This window comes from Bubalus kerabau, chromosome 14 (genome assembly GCF_029407905.1).
Source record: "Bubalus kerabau isolate K-KA32 ecotype Philippines breed swamp buffalo chromosome 14, PCC_UOA_SB_1v2, whole genome shotgun sequence".
Lineage (NCBI taxonomy): Eukaryota > Metazoa > Chordata > Mammalia > Artiodactyla > Bovidae > Bubalus > Bubalus kerabau.
In genome coordinates this window covers 36,109,870-36,126,816 of record NC_073637.1, presented here as the reverse complement: position 1 = coordinate 36,126,816, position 16,947 = coordinate 36,109,870, and the positions used below count along the sequence as shown (strand labels likewise).

The 16,947-nt window shown below is 39.5% G+C and overlaps 1 protein-coding gene across 18 annotated transcripts in view; it reads left to right on the top strand.

Moving 5' to 3' along the window:
• Positions 1-16,947, top strand: part of NCOA2 (nuclear receptor coactivator 2) — a 285,913-nt gene that overhangs the window by 110,738 nt on the left and 158,228 nt on the right. Inside the window, exons 1-2 of one of the 18 annotated variants that reach the window (XM_055546231.1) lie at positions 9,134-10,991; positions 12,087-12,136. The exons of the other annotated variants lie outside the window; for them this stretch is intronic. The gene's annotated coding sequence lies outside the window, so the exon portion shown is untranslated. Of the gene's footprint in view, positions 1-9,133; positions 10,992-12,086; positions 12,137-16,947 lie in introns of those variants that run through there. 18 annotated transcript variants of the gene reach the window in all.

Here is a 16,947-nt window from a genome sequence, read left to right as displayed (position 1 = left end):
ACCTTCAGGCCATCCCTCCTTCTCACTCTCTTCTCTTTCAGAATATTAATTATTTATTTCCTGTTAGTCTATGCTAAGTGCTATGGGAAATATAAAGAATACCTACCCCATTGTGTTAAACTGGAAAAGGAGTACTGTTGCATATTTAACTCCATATTTCCTTGCAGGTCCTTTCCCCATTGAATTGGCTCTCTGATCTTTCTCTTAAAGAAGAAAACCGAGCCTTGATTTCTGAATTATATGTTTGCTTCTGCTGAAAGTCTTAATCTATGGCAGAGATCAAGGCAACAGCAACAACAGCAAAAACTGTCCCTCATAAACAAATGTCCTGTTTACACAGGGGCAGCAGTGCTTGCAAAGTGTGCTCCTCGGATGGTGCACATTCTGGGGGGTAGGTGTGTTGTGCTTGATGAAGTTGAGACAGAGTCCAGGCTGTCTGCATGTAGAGCAGGGGTCCAGACAAGCAAAGTGATGTCAGCTCAGTGCATTGTTGAAAGATTTACCAGAAATAGGGCAGAATCTGGTTTTTATGGTTCATTCAGATGCTGGAATAGCAAAATTTAGAGTTGCAGCAGTTTTAAAACATGACTTTTTATAAAATTCATCACGATGTTTCTTGGGCTGTAAGTTGAATTTCACTGTAGAGAGATTTCACTGGGAGAGCACTGTGTTTTTTTAATTGATAAATTCTAAGTGTGACTTCTATTGGCATCGCTGGTATTCTTTGAAAATAGTTAAAATTAAAAGTACGGCCAGTCTAGGGCTTCCCAGATGGTGCTAGTGGTAAAGAACCTGCTTACCATTGCAGGAGGTGTATTGATCCCTGGGTCGGGAAGGTGCTCTGGAGAAGGGCATGACCACCCACTCCAGTATTCTTGCCTGGAGCATCTAATGGACAGAGGAGCCTGGTGGGCGACAGTCCATAGGATCACAAAGAGTCAGATACAACTGAAGCGACTTAGCATGCATAGCATGACACTTGAGGTTCCTCTGAAAAGCTACTCTCAGCCTTGTGGGATTAGATGGCTAATGCGAAAGTATTGCCGGAGAAGGCAATGGCACCCCACTCCAGTACTCTTGCCTGGAAAATCCCATGGATGGAGGAGCCTGGTAGGCTGCAGTCCATGGGGTCGCTAGAGTCGGACACGACTGAGCGACTTCACTTTCACTTTTCACTTTCCTGCATTGGAGAAGGAAATGGCAACCCACTCCAGTGTTCTTGCCTGGAGAATCCCAGGGACGGGAAGCCTGGTGGGCTGCCGTCTATGGGGTCGCACAGGGTTGGACACGCCTGAAGCGACGCAGCAGCAGCGAAAGTATTGCCAGTCTATACCTTGTGTTGATCTTTTGAGTTAGCATGTCTTAGAAGAAGTAGCATTGGAGCTAGAATCTTCTGAGAAAGAAGTAGAGATCTGTAGTGTAGGTGTATGTATGCCTGAGAGTGGGGAGAAGTGGTTGCAGATTGTTTATATTAATAAAACTTATATTCTCTTGCCTTTTTTTGTTACTGGCCTTTAGATTTCAGTTCTAAGTTGTATGTTCTACTTAACCTGAATAATAGAGTTGTTAGCTTTAGGGAGAAGGTCTGCGATAAGCAGAGTTGCACATCTGTGCCACCGTAGTACCAAGTGCATCACATCTGATGTGGGTCAGTGACTAGGCTAAAGAATCTGCCTGCAATGCCAGGTTTGGGCCCTGGGTCAGGAAGATCCCCTGGAGAAGGAAATGGCAACCCACTCCAGTATTCTTGCCTGGAAAATTCTGTGGACAGAGGAGCCTGGTGGACTACAGTCCATGGGGTCACGAAGAGTCAGACATAACTTAGCAACTGAACACACACACACACACACACACACACACAGGAATTTTAGCTATGCCGTTCACTTTCATTTTGGAAAAAGTGACAGATGTATGTTATTTTCTGGACAGGTGTTGAATTTGAGTCAGCTGACCTTGCCAGAATTTCCTTAAAGAGAAAATAGCAAATAAAATCAGGCTGCTTCCATTAAACACCTCATACTTTATTTTTGAAGCACAAATCATGTATATTGTTTTCCACTGTTTATAGCATCTAAATGTAAGGGATAAATTAAACATTTATTTATAAAATTATCCATATCCATAATGATTATGTAGTGCTTGCCTTCCATCCCCCTTCCCTCCATCCCTCCCTCCCTTTCTTTTTTTCTGTATTTCTTTGCTGTTGGGATATAGAGATTTCTGTTGAGACTTCCATTGCTAGCTTGAGACTCAGAAAAACTGGACATAACCTGAGAAATTAACAGTGAATTTTAAAACTTGTGATTTTAACCCAATTTTGCACATTTGGTTTGTCAAAGCCTTGTGTGCATGAGTGAATCATGGGTTTCTCCAGTTAGTGGAAATACATTTTTTTGTTCTAGTCACAGCTACAGTTCTGCCTTCCCATCCAAAAAGAGCCAAGGGCAAGGAAGAAATATGTAGCATTTAATAATGGCTTTTTAACCATATACTATAGATGTGTGTAGTCCAGTTTCAGAGGATCTCTTAAGTATATGTCTCCAGGCAAGGTTGAGAGATTGTTGTGCCATAGTCTGTAGACTTATTTGCCTTTACTCCTTTTGGAAGTATTCAAAAATACTGAATTGATGTAGAATTGATAATTTGAGGCCTTTGCTTTCTTTAAACCACAGTTTTAGCTGTGGTTTTGGTGCCAGTTAGATAAAATTCTAACATGAGCAGAAATCATACATTTGAAATTTTGTGGTCTTCACCTTAAAGGGTGGGTAGTCTGTTAGCCGTCAGTATCATGGCATTGGAGCCCAGTGTTATTGTACCTCCTTGAGAAGAGCAAAGGACTAAAAAGCATGGGTGTGATGAGCTGGGGTAAATTTCATCAGACAGATGAATGGGTGAGCTTGTAGAAGACTTTCCCGTGCTTATATGAATACCAAGACTTTGACTTCTTCACCTAAACCATGAAAGAAAACCTTTGAAGAAACAACTGTGTTGTAATTATTGAATTGGTGGCTTAAGTTAGAATAGAGAAAATCAAGGTTGGAGGAAACAGTTTATCTTGCAGTTTGAGTCCTTTGTCACTAAAAAGGCTGTTTGATCTAGATTTCTAATTCTCCCTTTTATATGGCAGTTTTATTACAGTCCAGAAAATAAACTATTTACTAGGTTATAAGATAAAGTTTGAAAACTGTATGGTGGTTACTGATCCTATTATATTTGAATGGAATGGAAATGGAAATTTCCTTTGGCTTGAATTAAACATCTGTTAGACAAATTAAGTTGGTTTTATGAGTTTTACTTATATACAATAGTAGATTTTGTGCATGAATCCAGTGGAATCTTTAGATTTTCTTTGAAGCTAGATGCTTTGGAACATTAAAATTTTCCCCTAATGTAGAAGTTAGATGTTTATTGTTGTTACTCCTTCAGAATATTCCCAAAGTTTCATAAAATCTTTATTGTCCAACAGGTAAGTTATTACTTCTTTGAACTTGTTCACTGATATATTTATAAGTCAAGATCCATCTCAAACTTTTTCATTAAAGGGAAAATATTAAATCTTAGTCTTTGTAACATACTGCTGTTATCTTTTAAATATATTAAATATATTGTGATTTTAACATATCCTAAATTCCAGTCCATATTGCTCTAAACCATAATGTGTGCTCACTTTATTTATCTATTTCCCATCTTTTAATTTTTTCTTCCTTGTTTCTAAAAGGAAGGAAAAAGACAAAACTTTTCTTCTTTGACACCACGGTGACTATCGTCAAAATTGTTCAACGCCAGAGCCAAATGGTGTCTGCAGCATTGGCCACAATCCCCACGGATATTCTTCCCTGGTGGCTGTCCTCTGGCCCTAAGGGGTCCAGGAATGCCACACCAGGAGCTTTACGCTTACCTAATTGACCATCCTTGACCCTAGAGGCATTTGTTTATTATTATGTATTTATTTCCACAAATGTGATATCTTTGGCTTATTATGGTACTTCTCCTTCAGTGTTTTTGTCGTTACTTTTACTGAGGTTACTGTTGATTAAAGGGTCCTGTTTCATACTAAATTTCAAGGGCCGATTATGAAAATAGCATACCTGATCATTTGTTTATTTGCTACAATGAGGTTTCATGAGTTAAAGTTTTCACAGTGTTTTGAAGTAGAGATAAATGTAGGTTACCTTGAGGGGTAGAGAGAAAAGAAAAAACAAAAATTTACTATTATTTTTGGCAAGATACGGTTCTTGACTTTTACGTGTTTTGTATGAGTTTCAAATCTGGATAATTCTTTGTGTCAGGAATTGAAGTATGTTCTGATCATGTCTAAATTCTCTTTGAATTTGAGACTGAACCACTTTTGATTTTCAAAGCTTTCAAATGGGCCGTAATGTCTGTAGTTAAACAGAACTTGGTGTCTTTCAACTCACCTGCTTTTAATTGAATCTTGTAACAATTGCAGAGACATTTTGTGCTACCTTCTATATTAGTTGAGGAAAATGATTCTTATCTCAGAAAAGGAAACTTGATTAACTGATCCCATCAGATACTACACAATGAATTTCGTCAGAAGTACTCGAAAGATGTGGATCAAGAATGTGAAGGAAATTGAGTTGGAAGCATCCTACTTCATTAGAATTTTTTTCATTATATAGAGCAACATGGTAGTGTTTTTTTTTTTTTTCATTGTTTTGTTCATAGAACATTTTTAATATTACTGCTGCCCATATATGTGCATTTAACTTTTCTGTCAGTGTATCACTAGACAGATACATTTGTTTGATTTAAAAAGAGCATTACTATACTACCAAGGAATTTCCCTGGTGGCTCAGATGGTAAAGAATCTGCCTATAATTCGGGAGATCTGGATTTGATCCCTGGGTCGGGAAGATCCCCTGGAGAAGGGAATGGCAACCCACTCCAGTAATTCTTGCCTGGAGAATTCCTTGGACAGAGAATCCTGGCAGGCTACAGTCCATGGGGTCGCAAAGAGCCGGATACGACTGAGTGACTTTCACTCACTCAGTAACTCATATTACCAAAGATTGATAATTATGAGGCGACCCCAAACAGGTAGAAGATAGGCCATGAACACAAATGAAGACTTAAGTGTTAAGTCATCTGTGTAATTTAATGTATAGTTTACTTATATTTGATGAAATGTCACAGTTACAGGCCATTCCACAATGTGATTTCAGCACAGAGACATAAATGTGGAACCAGGTATTGTCAGCATAGATCCTCTTTAAATCCTAGTGCAAATGTAATAGAACGTTTTTGGAAGTGAAAGATCGTTTATGATTCCTCACGTACATATTGTTCTCATCATGTGCCAGGTAGTGTTCTCTACTGTCTTCCTATTTAATCCACACACCGTCAAGTGAAGCCTAGGAAGTGGCTGCTGCTACCGTCTCTCTCTAGAGATGGGGGGAGAAGGCACTGGGAAGTCCAGCGACCTATCCAGTGATGTGCGCCTAGACCAGCTAGCTAGCTAGATGCAGGATTGGGACTCCAGTCTGAAATTGGTAGTGTTTTGCCTATGAGAGTTTGTTCTCTTGAAAAATAAAGAACAAATAAACAGACCATTCAAACACACACAAAAGATAATAATAATTTCAAAATAAATAAAGTTTCAAGCTAACCTAAGTTTGGGGGAAAATGCGACAAGGCTTAGCATTTTATTGGCCATCCCCCTCTCCCAGTTAGGCGCTGTGAGCCCACGGAGTTGCTAAATTGTATACTGTATCAGAAATGATTATCTGACATTAATTAATAAAGGGAAATGCAGGTCACAGAAATTATGTTAAGCTGTTCTTTGGCTTCAAATGAGGTTACACAGATAATTCATTCAATGGGATTTAGATTTAGATGTTTTATTAACATGGGTTGTTTTGTCTGATGGATGGAAAAAGGGCTACCTCACTTTCTTTTTCAGTTCCTCTCTTTAAAAATAGGTTTTCTAAAAGAATCTTAAAAAGGCATATCCTAGACTTCCCATACTAAGAAATCCTAGGACCTTTTCACACAAAGAGCAGAAAATGTTACATTCAAAACCAAATTTCAGTTGTTATTTAGAAAAAGTTATATTTCTAAGAGTGACTAGAGAGTTCTTTTAATTACTTGACAGAAAGCTTAATTTATATTGAAGTACAGTTTCTTGTTCATGTTGACTATATTATATTTTAGATAAACATGATTTAAATGAACAGACGTGGCATTTACATTTTATGAAATGTTTAATAGTTAGGCTCCCCTTCCTCTCAGATTTCCTCCAGTATTTTCACACAGCTTCTCTGTAGGATCAGTGCAGAACGTTTTTAGGCACTTATGAGTTGTTGTATTGTAATTCAGAGTATTCACCATAAATACAAGAGGTTTTAATTACCTACCACCTCAAATCGACTTTATTCACAGCTGAGTTTCCTTTTTCTTGCAAAGCTGTTTTTTAAGCAAATACAGAATAATTTAATTAATACTGTGACATAGGCTTTAATGTTTTGATAATTCATACTATTTCTTAAAGCACTGGTGAAATCTACCTCTCAGATTTCTTTCTGAGTCCTTATCTCTATTGTAACTCATGGTTGTTTGTTGCCTCTTAACATTTTTTGTTTTATATGCCCTCCAATAATGGCTTGACCACATCTTTAAAAAATAAAGTGTAGAAATATTTTTATAAATCAGAATTTAAAGGAGTTTTAAGAAGGAAACTTTTCTTACATACCTACATTCTGCTAGTCCTTAAGGTATACATTATTCCATCAAATTTGTACTCCCCTCAGCTTGGATTATCTACATTTTATCTTGGAAATTTCTGAGACTCATGGAGTTTAATCAGTGTCATATAAGAGGGCAGGTTGCTCTAGAATATGAAGCTCGGACTATATATTCCTCAGCTCTGTCCTCTTTCGAAGATCGAGTCGCCTCCTTTAGTGATGCAAATGAAACTTCTTGATCAGGTGAATCTCTGACTTGTTTTTCATTCCCTGGCCAACTGGCTGTGTTTTCCAAATTAGTCTGTTTTCATTTTGGAGCAGTTATTGTGCCCAGAGTAAAATAGGAACGTTTTAGGTTTCAGAAGCAAAATATATGGCCTTTGTCCCACCCACATCTTTTATGTAAGAAGAGAAATGGAGAACAAATGTTAAGTTACATAAATGGGATTACAAAACAATGTAACCACACATACAGAATAAGGTATTGTAGCAGGTGCACGGGGTGGGAAGGTGAGGGACACTGGGCCCCATGGCGGTCCCTCTGCACACTCTTGACCTGTGGCTATCTTGCTGTGACATCTACTACTCTGCTGTGTTTTCTGGATCATTACAATGGGAGTAGCTAGAAATGAAAGAGAAACACAGGGTGTCTTTTGTGGATGGGACTCAATTGCCACAAAGACAGAAAAACAACTGCTAGTTACATCTGAGCTGGAAGTGTCCTGAGAGTGCAGAATGGTAACTACTGCACTCCACGCCCAGTCCAACTAGATTATCAGTTTTCCTGCTCTTATTGATCAGGAAGAAGCCATAACATGTGGGTTTATACTAAGTTCTGAGTAAATTCTTAGGTTTTAATTTACCTACTAGAGGTTAATATATTAATCTGATAGATTCTCTAATTGAAGTATACTACCTCATGTTGAAGAGGTTTTAAGAAATGGTTAATGGTTACTGCTTTAATATAAGAATATCATATACTTTTTTAAGAGTAGTCAGCTGCAGGTGCCTTGGACACAGAGAAAAGATGCAGGGTTATTGAAGTAAAGCCTACCTTGAGGACACTTTATTTCTTTTTTTTTCTTTTTAAATTTTTATTAATTTTTTTTAACATCAAAAACCTTTTGTATTGGGGAATAGCCAGTTAACAGTGTTGTGGTAGTTACTGGCGAACAGTGAAGGGACTCAGCCATACATATACAGGTATCCATTCTCCCCCAAACCCTGTTCCCATCCAGGCTGGCACATAACATTGAGCAGAGTTCCATGTGCTATGTAATAGGTCTTTGTTGGTTATCCATTTGAAATATAGCAGTGAGTACATGACCATTGCAAAGTCCCTAACTGTCCCTTCCTCCTGGCAACCATAAGTTTGTTATCTAAGTCTGTGAGTCTCTTTCTGTTTTGTAAGTAAGTTCATTTGTATGATTTCTTTTTAGATTTCACGTATAAGGGATGTCATATATTTCTCCTTCTCCTTGTCTGACTTACTTCACTCAGTATGATACTCTCTAGGTAATTTGGAAAACTCAGCAGTGGCCACAGGACTGGAAAAGGTCAGTTTTCATTCCAATCCCAAAGAAAGGCGATGCCAAAGAATGCTCAAACTACTGCACAATTGCACTCATCTCACACGCTAGTAAAGTAATGCTCAAAATTCTCCAAGCCAGGCTTCAGCAATACGTGAACCAACCAAGTAATGACCAACCTATACAGCATGTTAAAAACTGAGACATCACTTTGCCAACAAAGGTCCGTCCGTCTAGTGAAGGCTATGGTTTTTCCAGTGGTCATGTATGGATGTGAGAATTGGACTATAAAGAAAGCTGAGTGCCAAAGAATTGATGCTTTTGAACTGTGGTGTTGGAGAAGACTCTTGAGAGTTCCTTGGACAGCAAGGAGATCTAACCAGTCCATCCTAAAGGAGATCAGTCCTGGGTATTCGTTGGAAGGACTGATGTTGAAGCTGAAACTCCAATACTTTAGCCATCTGATGTGAAGAGCTGACTCATTTGAAAGGACCCTGATGCTGGGAAAGATTGAGGGCAGGAGGAGAAGGGGACAACAGAGGATGAGATGGTTGGATGGAGTCACCGACTCAATGGACATGGGTTTGGGTAGACTCCGGGAGTTGGTGATGGACAGGGGTCCTGGCGTGCTGTGGTTCATGCGGTCGCAAAGAGTCAGACACAACTGAGTGACTGAACTGAACTGAGTGAGGTACATCCATGTTGCTGCAAATGGCATTATTTCATTCTTATTAATGGCTGAGCAATATTCCATTGTATATATGTACCCCATCTTCTTTATCCATTCCTCTGTTGATGGACATTTAGGTTGCTTCCATGTCTTGGCTGTGGTAGACAGTGCTGCAGTGAACATTGGGGTGCATATATCTTTTCAGGGAGGGCTCTTTATTGTTAATATCAACTTGAGTCTAATCTATTCTTCCTGTTCACATTCCATCTCCCTGCCTCCCATCTCTTCTTTCTCTACTGTGTGGTTTTGTCATATTGAGCATATTCACATAATGCAGTTATAACAATGCCTAGCACTTAGAACATTGCTTTTTAAAAATTAGCTTTGCTCTTCCTCCTTTTCTTCCCTTTCCTCATGGTCGGCTTCTATTCCTCATTTCTCTGATTCCTGTTCTAGTCTAGGTTGAGTTACATTTCTGAAAATTTCAGATCAGCATCTCAGCAGCAGTTCCCAGTTGAGCTCTACCTATTGTCCAGACCATAGACTCTACCCTTTCTCTCCTTTTTTGCCTCCTGATGTTTCCTATCTATTTTAAGCCTTAAAAGTCTTAACTTATACTGCAGCAGGGAAAGAGGCAAGCCTTCTTTCCTGAGTAGGAGCCAAGTAATCCGTTGAAATCATCTTTAATAGTGCGCACACACACACACACACACACACATTCATTCATACATACATACAATCACTTAAGAAATGAAACTCACAAGGTAACCACAAATGATCCGACAAGGCACTGAGTAACAAAGTAGAAATAGGCGAGAGTGGGCCAGAGAGTTGAGGTTCCCTCCCCTTTATATTTTTTCCTTTCTAGCCTAGTAAGAAGAAATAAATACAATGAGAGCTAGAAACCTTTTAAGAAATGTCGGGTTAGCACCTAAAAAGTCAATTTCCTAGGATTTGTCCCTCTTGAAAATCACTGAGTATTTTTACTAAAATGTCTTTTCTTAAATGTTTTCATTGTGAAAACACCTTGTAAAGTCCCCTCCTAGGGGGAGAAGAAAGAAATGAAAGAAAGAGAAGGGCATTTATTCTTAAAATTTCTTCCCAACTGGAGCTTTGCACAAATTGTTAGTTGGGAGCACAGAGCCCTAGAGGTTCTGAGGAATAAAAAGCAGTGACTAAGCATGTTACCATTAGACTCCAACAGGTAATCATTTGAATACTCCGTCACATTGCCAGTGTACGCTGCCTTTGTCAAGAGTTGTTGTCATTGTTGGTAGGCATCTACTAAGGAGATGAGAGAGTGATTTTTTTAAAAGAAGGGGCTCTCTGTCACTCATTTATTCCAGAGGAGTACTTTGTGAACATTTATGTTTCTAAATTTGTGAGAGTAAACTTGTGAGAAAGAGGGAGAAAATTTGCTCAAAATATCACCAAATGAAACAAGTATTATGCTATGGCATATTCAACTGCTGTTTTAGCGGTGTTGTCTTTAATTTAGAATATTTGCCAGGTAGATTACATAAAGACTTTAGCACTTTTTTTCTTTCTTTTTTAACTGATTGCTCTAGCGGTGGCATAGCAAATAAAAAAGTTAAGCCCCAGTCCTCAGATCTGTGTGTCTTACGTTAGGAAAGGCAGGACTAAAACAGACTTGCAGAGGGCAGTTCATCAGAGTGGCCCCAGCCCGCGGCTGTGAGACCTTGGCTATGCTGTTTCTTTTTCCTGGACTCAATACATCAGAATCTGTTAGATTACAAAAAGAAGTCCATTGTGACCCTGCAGTTAATCTTGAAAAAGCAAAACCCACGAATGACCATTTAAAATGCACATCATTTGGGCGTTACAAATGTTTTGGGCTTGGAGGAAATGAAATGTGCAGTGTAAGTGCTGCTGCATGCCCTCTCTGTGTCCGACTCCTTGTGACTCTTTGGACTGTAGCCCGCCAGTCTCCTCTGTTCATGTGATTCTCCAGGCAAGAGTACTGGAGTGAGTTACCAATTCCTACCCCAGGGATCGAACCTATGTCTCTTGCATCTCCTGCATTGGCAAGCGGATTCTTTACCACTGCACTGCTGGGAAAGCCATAGAGTAAGTAGCGTATCCCTAAAGCAATGATTCTAATATCTGGCGTAGTGTAAATTCCCCACTCGTTTTCTGTCTCTTGCCTGGAACATCTCTGGAAGTCTTTTCTCAGTTTCATGGATAATCTCGATTAGTAAGGTAACAGTTAGCATTGGGGCACAACAAGCGTTCACCAGAGGAGGAGCAGTGTGGAGTTGAGCCTGCGAGCCGGAAGGTGAGCTCTGCCTTTCCCCACTTCTTTTCTCAGTGCCCTGCCATGCTAGGGGGGGCCTTCTGGGGTGAAAATGAAAATCCAATATGAAGTGAACTCAGTGTACACACACAAAATTAGCATATTAGCATTTTAGAAAAATGGAACCTGTGGTCACTTTGAATGGCACAGTACATCAGAAGTGGATCCTGTCACTTGGATTCAACATGATACCAGACTCAGCACTAGCCAGCTGACACTGTCATCCCTGATTTTGAAAGAATCTTGTCGTTTATGCAAGGGAGATTTTACAGTTGGGGAAAAAACAAATCCAGTGACCTGCCTAATTTCATAGGAATTACTTGGTAGTACAGATGCAGTTCAGTGGAGAGTTCTCTTGCCCATCCAGCCCCCTTTTTTGATAAGTGCTTTTGTATTAGTAGATGTGTATGTATCTTTCTTAACCTTTATAATAAACTAGATGTATACATCTAGTTGGGTATCCTGAACTGACATTAACGTGAGCCCCATGCTGAGATGCTGAAATTAATAATAATATTTTTCTTGTACATTGGTCTTGAGTCACCTGAAAAGAAGTTAGAAAATAACACGTGCGTTTACACACTGAAGAATTTGTGGGGGCCCAGAGACCTTCCGTGTTTGTTATCTCCTACCCCTTATGGAGTTCCATTCTTTTGTATTGGTATCTAGTATTCAGAGTAGTAGTCCTAAGGAGCACAAGGTCTTAAATCACAGAGGAAGAGGAAATTATCTTTAGATTGTCATATTTACTAAAATAGGACATTATGGTCATACGTTTTAGGAGGTCTTTGAATAATAAACAATGAACCAGATTTATCATCTCAGGAGTAGGCTGATGGTGGTTTTGTCATATACTTGCCATTTTGCAGACGTGAAAACCTAGAATTCTGAAGCTCGATGCTTTTTCTAAACAGACACTGTAAGTAGCTATGAATACACCTGCTGTGTGGTATCATCAGGACTCTGGGGTTCGTCTCCCTTTGCTGGGAGGCCTCTAATTCTGTTCAGTATTGTTCCGTTGGTCGCTACTACCCGAGAAAATTCAGCAGTGCAATGAATTTTCTAGTTCAGAGTCTTTTCTGGGAATATTCTCCCATCACTTGCAATTCCCCTACCTTTTCCCCCTCATCTACGGCACACATGTTTTCCGTATTACTAACCACTTCTGCTTCGTGAATGGCAGAGGGATTTTAGTCACTGCAGAAGCATCTTCACACCTGGGGTTCCTAATATACTCACAATGCTTCATGAGCCTTTTCCTCAGGAGCATCCACAGTCAGGCTGCCTGATAATGTGTGCCCCTCATCCCCACCCCCGTGCCCCCAGAAGATAGCTATACCTGGTGTGACATTGCTCCTACTCAGCCCGCACTGGCCTTCACCCTTGATATTTCGCATGCAGTGGGAAGTCACCAATGGTGTAAGGCAAAGCTGCTCTTTAGAGAAAGGGGCCTGGTGGTAAAGGACACGATGAACTCCTGTGAGGAAGAACTGAAACTTGGTCAGGAAAAGCTCCAAGGGCGTACAGGCAGGTGCCTGCACCCAAGTCCAGTTTTTTGATTCTTCATACTGTTCTTTCTTCTGTAGTCCATATGAGTCACTGAGGACACAGGTAAGTCTTAATTTCCATATTTCACCCTATCTTTTAAGAAAAGAAATGTAGTTCAGATGAATAACCAATTTGGATTCATGAACACCTGCTGAACTGGCTCTGCCCTTCTTAATTCATCCATAGGAAGTAGTTGGTGGACTGTGTGTAAAATTCAGTATTTCTACATCTTACATGAAATGAGGAAGAATTCTACATAACCATACCTGATCCTTTAGTTGCATCAAGTTGATTCCCTGGAAAATAAATGAATTTTGATTTACCTGTAGTTTTGTGTCAGTTAAAAAAAAAAAAAAAGTGTCCAGAACTTTAAAGTAAGTAACCTGGATTCCTACTGAATTGTGGTCTGCTCTCAGATGGTCTAATTCTGGTGCCGGCTTTTATCATCCTGAAAGCTTCAGGTGTCCCAGTTTCCAGGGGGCTTAGGCTTCTGCCCGGCTCTGGGAACCTTCTTGCTTTGTTTCACCCACCAAAGGAAGCAGTTGGAGTCCAGCTCTGTTACTAGGAATCTTGCCTTCCACTAGGGTATCCCTAAGCGGAGGGCATATTCTTTGCCTAGGCTTTCAACTATACTAATGTTTAGTTTATAGAGTGTAAAATGGCACCAGCAATGAAAAATAAGTATAGTCATTTATTTTGCTGCCTAATTAGAGACTAACACAGGTAGATGGTTCTGTGTAGCCCTGGAATCTTCGGGCCATCCAAAAGACACTCAGACTAGTATGTGCCATACTGGAGTTTATTTTCTCATGTATCTGGGAAGTCCAAGGCCACAGCCAGCTCTGGGCACATCTGGATGGAAGATTTATATGATGTCATCCAGAAACTTCTCTCTTTCCTTTGTCTCCACTTTCGTTCTGTGTTGGTTTCTTTTTTCAGCTACGACCTTACGTGATGGCAGAGAAGGCCCTCGGCAGCTCTGGCCTTCATCACTTTAACAGCCAGCGTTCCCCTTTAAAGAGAATGTTTCTTTCCTGATAGCGTCCTATGACCTGATGGTGGAGGGTTACTTGCTTCAACTTGAGAGAGACTAGGCCAAGATTAAGGTTTGTTGTTTTATGGGATTTTTTCACTCATCTTTTTTCAAGCCCAAGCCTCAAAAAGTCCTACTTACTCATCAGAATTATTGAATATGCCAGTAAGTCACATTCTCTCATCACAACCACAAATATGTGTTGAGAATCCACTCTATGCCATTCACTGGACTAGATCCACTAACTACCGGGGCTTCCTTGGTGGCTCAGTCAATGAAGCATCCACCTGCAGTACAGGAGACCTGGGTTCGATCCCTGGGGTGGGAAGATCCCCTAGAGAAGGACATGGCAACCCACTCCAGTATTCTTGGCCTGGGGAATCCCATGGCAGAGGAGTCTGGCGGGCTAGAGTCCAGGAGGCCTCAAGAATCAGACACAACTTAGCAACTAAACCACCACACCACTAACTGTGAGAAAAATCACAAATTTTTCTCATTCAGAGTTTATATTATCACAGAAATGATGGCTATAAGAAGGTGGAGTATAAACAGTTCTGTGCCTTAGGGAAGCACCCATGGGGACATGGGGGCAGTTCCAGGCAGAGAGGGCAGCCTGTATAAAGGTCCAGTGGGGAGAGAGGGTAATTACCAGAATAGTTTCTTATAGATGCCACAGACATAGTCAGAGGTCAGGACCGCAGAGGTTGTTGAGGCCAGATCATCTGAGAGTCTGTTCCTTAGGAAGGCATTTTTACTTTCATCTTAAATGCCTTGGGGAGCTATTGAAGGGTTTGATGCAGGAAAATGGAATGAGGAAATTTGTATTCTGGAACGAATACTCTGGTCTGGAGGACAGCACTGGAGGCTGAGCCACATTTAAGCCATTGAAGTAATCCAGGTGAGATGATGAGGGGAGCACAGAGTTGGTGGCAGAGCTGATGGCTTATATAATGCAGAGCTGAGCAGTAGTAAAGCAGTTTGGTTGCTGTGTGTTGTTGTTTAGTTGCTAAGTCATGTCCAACTCTTTCGCAACCCCATCGACTGCAGCCCCCCAGGCTCCTCTGTCTGTGGGATTTCCCGGGCAAGAATACTGGAGTAGGTTGCCATTTCCTTCACCAGGGGATCTTCCTGACCCAGGGATCAAACCCATGTGGGAAGGTGGTAATTGAAGACTCAGGGGTAGAGGACTCATTTCAGGTCCTACAGATGACCTGACTTTGTCTTCTTTGGATATCCAGGGTCCCTGGGATCTATCTCCATTCTGCTATTAGCAAAAACTGATTAGTAGATTTTCTGTATTTATAAAAATATGAACATGAGAATGTTCATAACAACCTTATTCATAACTGTCATAAAGTGAAAGCAATCCAAATGTCTATCAGCAAGATAAATAAAATGTGGTGTATTCACACTATAGACTATTATTTAGCAATAAAAAGAAGTACTGATACATGCTACAGAATGGATTAGCCTTGAAGACATTATGTTTGGTGAAAGGAGCTGGTAATAATAGGCCACATATTGTACAGAATAGGCAAACTGGTAGAGATAGAAAGGTTAGTGGTTGCCAGGGACTGGGCTGTGGTTGGAGAAATTTAGAGAGGTTGCTAATGAGGTTTCTTTGAAGAGTGATAAAAATGTACTAAAAGTGATGGAGGTGTTGATTATACAATTTTATGAATGTATTGAAAACCACTGAATTGTACAAATTAACACCATTTGAATTGTATAATATGTGAATATCTGAGTAAAGTTATTATTGAAAGTATGAATATTGGAGTAAAGTCACCCTTAATTTATCTAGAAAACAGAAGACCAGCTGGTAGAAACAGGCATATAAAATACATCAAGAAATGAACAATGAGAAGATAGCATAAAACTGGAGAAAAACCCCTTAAATGTGTAGCAACAGGAGAATGGATAAAGTATGATATATTCATAAAAAAGAAATGACAGTAAGAATCCTGCTGATTAACAAATTGCATGTAAAATATTAATAACTTAAGATGTGACCTAAAATTAGCATTTGTAGAACATTTAGTATAGGAGTAAAATATCTTAACTCTCTAACCTTTAAAACTACTATTAATATATTACAAAAGTACACTCTTTAACAAGGATATGAGACAATATAATATAGTTTAGAAAGAATTTATTTTAACACGCAGAGATTTGGACTTGTTTAAAATACTTTCAGGGTCAGTTTCATTTAACTGAAAAGTTTTAGCATCTTGGACATCTTCAAAGGCGAATCCTTAAACATCTTATGTAACTTTTGTTTTTTTTGAAAAGGAAAGATTATGACTTGGGACCAAAAAAAAAAAAAGGCAAGAGATGATGATGATGATGATGCAGAGCAAAAATGTAGAGTGATAGAAAAGGAAAGAAAGCGAAAATGAAAGAAAGCGAAAGTGAAGTCACTCAGTCGTGTCCAACTCTTTGCGACTCCATGGACTGTAGCCTAACAGGCTTCTCCATCCATGGGATTTTCCAGGCAAAAGTACTGGAGTGGGTTGCCATTTCCTTCTCCAGGAGATCTTTCCGACCCAAGGATTGAACCCAGGTCTCCCGCATTGTAGGCAGATGCTTTACGGTCTGAGCCACCAGGGAAAGCATGCTCTAATTAGGAAGATATATAGAATTACAGATCAGGGTATATATAGTGTTTCGTCTCTTAGGTGACTTCTGTCAGTTACACTTTATTGCAAAAATATTCTGCAAACCATTTTGGCCCTTTTGTCTCATTTTGTTTTTATATGATTGCTGAACTAATCAGGGGGAAAAAAACAATGAAGTCTTTTAAAGAAAACAAGGAAATGAGAATTTATAGGGAATTTCCCATGGTTGGGATTGGGGAATAAGTGTGGAGTTGGAGAAACTCTGTAAGGTCTGCCTGGAAAGAATCTTAGAAATTATTTTAATACAAGGTATTTTCGCTTTAGTATATTTATACTTTATCATTTTGTTATTGATTCTAAAAATATTTTACTTGTAAAATGACACAGAAAAATCTTAGGAAAAATGTCATGATACAGAATGAAGAATTATCAGAAAATTTAAAATACCATGTATCTATTGATGATGTCTGTATTTTTAAAAGGTCTGCATGTCAGAACTTTAGAGAATTGTTTTGAAAGTTGTAAGGGTAC